The following is a 4,559-nucleotide window of genomic DNA, read 5'->3' on the forward strand; positions in this document are numbered from 1 at the left end:
GTTTTTGTTTGTTTGGCTGGTTGGTTGGTTTTTTTCTGTAAAATTGAGAGGCGGTTTGCCTGGGTGATTTCACAGACTATTAGACTAGGGAAAGGAAGATCATCCCTCCCCCCCACCCCTTTTCAGATAAGAAGATCTGACTGACAATGTCTGGCTCTGCAGTTCCATGAATTGGCTAAAATGTCTGTCATTCACAGATCTTTCCCCTCGAGGGGGCCCACATCGTTCTTCTTTTCTACCTCCCTTTCTTGTTCTATAATGGAAGTACTACTTTCAAAAGTAGTGTTCCTTGTCACCAGAGGAATCAAGCAGCCACAGAACAGCTCCTGGAGCCTTGATCGCTTTATCTCTCCCTGGCGGCGGAAGTGCCTTGTGAAAGGTGCCCTAATCTTCCTTTCCCTGAGTTCTTGTCCTCATTTAGCTGTCTTTACCCCCTAAGCCACTGTCTTCTGCTGTTCCTCATCCTGCATTTGACAGCCCAAAGCAGCCTGTGTAAATCCTTAAGTCCTCCATGTCCCTTCTCCTGACTCAAACCTGACAGCATTTAAACACAACTACTTCCCTGGCACCTCTCAGAGAGCCTGTGACTTCTTACATAAAGCAAATACCGACATCCAACTACTGTTCAGTGCCATATGCTGCCTTCATCTTCCTGTGCTGGTCATGCTCATAAAGCAGCCACTAGACAACACTCTGCCTTCTTTTATACAGTCATCCATCTATGTATTCGTTAGGCTAATTCTTATCAAAGACGGTGCCCTAGATTAGCTCTTGCCCTCACCTCTAGCCACCTGCACAACCCATATTCTCAATAGTTGCTGAAATACCTGAAAGTCTCTATCAGTTAGTCTACTTCTATGGGGCCTGTTTCCTGGACTAGTACAATCCAGACTGTGCAAAGTGCTTACAAATGAGCCAAGTGTATGCAATAGCCCCATAACGACTTCAGTACCTGCTGCCTGACAAGTACCGTGAGCACATCAGTCTTCTCTTGTTTATTCTATCGGGTGTTTCCAGCCCCTGCTTTTTCACCTTGCCCTCCTCCTGTCTTGTGCACCATTCTACCTGTTCTCTGAACTTTGATTCACTGGTACTTTTCTAGTCTTCTGTGTGTGGGCTGGGGGTATGTATTTTTCATACAGGTGAGTACACATGTGTGTCAACTTCTGGTGCATTTCTCTATAGGGCTTCACCTTAGTTTTTAATTTTAAATTACATTGAGAGAGAGAGAGAGAGAGAGAGAGAGAGAGAGAGAGAGAGAATGTCTAAGCATGAAAATGCATGCTCATATGGATGTGCGTGTGGAGGTCAGAGGACAACTTGCTGCAGTTGGTTCTTTCCCTTCCACCATGTTGGCCTCAGGGATCAAACTGAGATCCTGCAGGTTTGGTTGACAGCAAGCTCCCTTTCTCTCTGAGCCTACTTGTGGGCCCACCTTCTTTTTTAAGGATATTTTTCATTAAACCTAGAACTCACCAATTGACTAGGCTGGCTCGCCATAGAGCTCCAAAATCCACCAGTTTGTGCCTCCAGCCTTCAATTCTGACAGTAGTGGGGGTTACAGATTGGAACCAGTGTTTAGATGGGTCCTGGAGGTTAGAACTCAGGTTCTTGTCATGTGTATGTGTTAGTTATTTTATCCATCTTCCCAACCCCTTGCTGGTTTTTTGTTTGGTTGGTTGGTTTGGTTTGGTTTGGTTTTTCAAGACAGGGTTTCTCTGTGTTGCCTTGGCTGTCCTGGAACTCGATCTGTAGACCAGGCTGGCCTAGAACTCACAAAGATTCACCTACCTCTGCCTCCCAAGTCCTGGGATTAAAGGTATGTGACACCATGCCCAACTAGCTCTTCCTTTTTGTCAACAATGACATAAAGTGTTGTAAATCTTGCTGTCTTCAATTTTTGTTTTTTTGGTTTTTCCTTCCCCTTTTCTCATATAAGTTGATTTTGTTTGTGTCTCAGGATGGGGAGATGACTCAGTGGTTAAGAGCACTGATTGTTCTTCCTAAGGACCCAGGTTCAATTCCCAGCACCCACATGATGGCTTACAATTATCTATAACTCCATTCCCAGGGTATCTGACACCCTCTTCTGGCCTCTGGGCACCAGGCACAATGTAGAACAGATGGAGATTCAGGCCAAACACCTATACACATAAAATAAATTTTAAAAATATATATCTTTGAAACATTCTCAGACTACTCAGTACTGAGATTTTGTTTTGTTTTACAATTATTTGCTTGCTTATTTATTTAGGCAGTAACTTGCTACATAGCACAGACTGGTCTCAAAGTCTGGCTCCTCTGGCCACTGTCTCCCAAGTTCTGTAAATACACGTGTGTGCTACCCTGGCCAGCAAATGCTGAGATCTGCTGAATTGTGAATGTACCTGAAGAAGTATTCATATTGCTGTAGCTATATATGGATTCTAAAGAAAAGCCTTTCTCTGGAGTGAAATTACTAAGTAAACCCTCTGACTTTCCCTACTTCATAATCACTTGCTAAAGCATTATGTTACTCTTTTCTCTTGTCCCAGTCAGCTTCTCTCTGGCTCCATCTGCTCTCACCAAGCAAGCCTACTTCCTTAAGACCCACTAACCCTCCCCTCCCCCAGAATCCCACATTAGAGAGCCAAAGATGCATTAGTTAGAATTACTTCTTGAACCTCAGGATAGCCTCTCTAAAATCTAGTTACTTTAGCCATATAAGAGAAAATTTCCTTACTTATAAATTACAGTGTCCATCAGCCAGTAGAACTAACCCCATTAAATGGAACGGAATTAAGGGGAGGTTTAAAAATGAAGATCTAACACAGCATTTAACTTGTATGGCCCAGACAGATGTGTTGGTAGGCCAGACACTATTGGCCCCATACATTAGTCATAATCATTTGGTGGTATAAAAAATAACACTAGTTCTGCAACATTACATATTGGATTTCTCCAAAACCTAACCATTTCCAGTTCCAGAAAACATATGGCTGGTGTTCTTGAGAGCAGTCTACTTGTTAAGGCAAGGACTGACTTGACTGTTGTTTTTTTTCAAGTAGTTTTTGTTTTGTAACAATGATACTGACATGTGTAAACAATAAGGAAAGTTTTTAAAGAAATAAAGAGAACTGGCGAGATGGTTTAATAGGTAAGAACATTTGCTTTGCAAAGTATGAGAACCTGAGTGTGAATCCCCAGCCCCAACTCAAAAGAAAAAAAAAGTGTGCCTGTAGCTTCAGCACTGGGGGACAGAGATCAGCAGATCCCAGGAACTTGCTGACTAACCAGTCTAGCCAAAATGGTGAGCCTCTGGTTCCATGGGAGACCTGTCTCAAGGCAGTAAGACAGTTATATAGGAAAACACAGACTCTTTTTCTGGCTTCCATATTTCATGCACAGACATGCCTGCGTACTTATATACATGCATACACTACACAAAAGTAAATAAACGAAAAAATACTGGTGAGCCACATAAAGTTATAGTGAATACATTCCACACACATTGTATACATATGTATATTTGCACATGTAAATACTGTACACATATTCAATTTTGTGGTGGTGATTTTTGCGTGCCCTGCCCTGCCCCCATGCTGGAATGCAGTCAGAGCCTCGTGTATGTAAGGCAAGCAATCTACCAACTGAGCTAGATCCCCAGCTCTTTTATGAACAAAAATAAAATCACACTATAAATGTTTATTGGTACTTTGGTATCTTTTGCTGTACAATATAATTTCATCATTAATGGTTGTATGCATTTACACAGTGTTAAAAAAGTTTGTTTACAGTGTTTCAGGGGTTTGTATGCTTATTTTTTAATAATTCTATAATTATGTGCCTCTACACAGTTCAGAAATTATTTTCTTAAATTCATAGGTTAATTGCTAAGTTAAAATGTGCATTATTTGTCAAACTGACCTCCAAACAAAATATCCCAAACTATGATTTTATAGTACATGAGACTTCTAATTCCCTACAGGTAACCGGCTCTGGGTTTTATCTATTTTATATCAAATAGTCTTTAATTTCTACCTTTGATTAAAGTATAGGTGTTAAGAAGAGTAGGTTTTAAAAACAAGAAAAGAAAAGTAGGTTTTGAGATGGGTGTGGTAGCTAACACCTGTAATCCATTACTTGAGAGGCTGACACAGGAGGACTATCCCAAGTTTGAGACCAGCCTGGGCTACATAGAAAATTTTAGGGCAGTCGAAGCTACAAGGTTAAGAACCTGTCTGAAAAAAAAGAAAGGAAAAATGTTTTAAGGATGAAGGAGAGCAGAAACAGGAGGATGAAGGAAGGACAAACAACTCTGGTTAAAAGTTAGACAGACCCAGATTGAGATGGCTCTGGCAGTCACTAGTTTGTGACCTTGGTCTAACCATCTCAACACCTCCAAGCCTCATTATCCCCATCTGTAAAATAGAAGGCTAGATCTCGCTTCAAAGGGTTATTGCGCAGATTAAATAAAATGTCTGCCAAATACTTCATACAGCGTTTGGCATTTAGGATTGCCATGGGAAAGTAAAATTTAGCTCCAACTGAGAAGGTGAAAATCTACCCAGCTACTCATC

This window comes from Cricetulus griseus, chromosome 7 (genome assembly GCF_003668045.3).
Source record: "Cricetulus griseus strain 17A/GY chromosome 7, alternate assembly CriGri-PICRH-1.0, whole genome shotgun sequence".
Taxonomy (NCBI): Eukaryota; Metazoa; Chordata; class Mammalia; order Rodentia; family Cricetidae; genus Cricetulus; species Cricetulus griseus.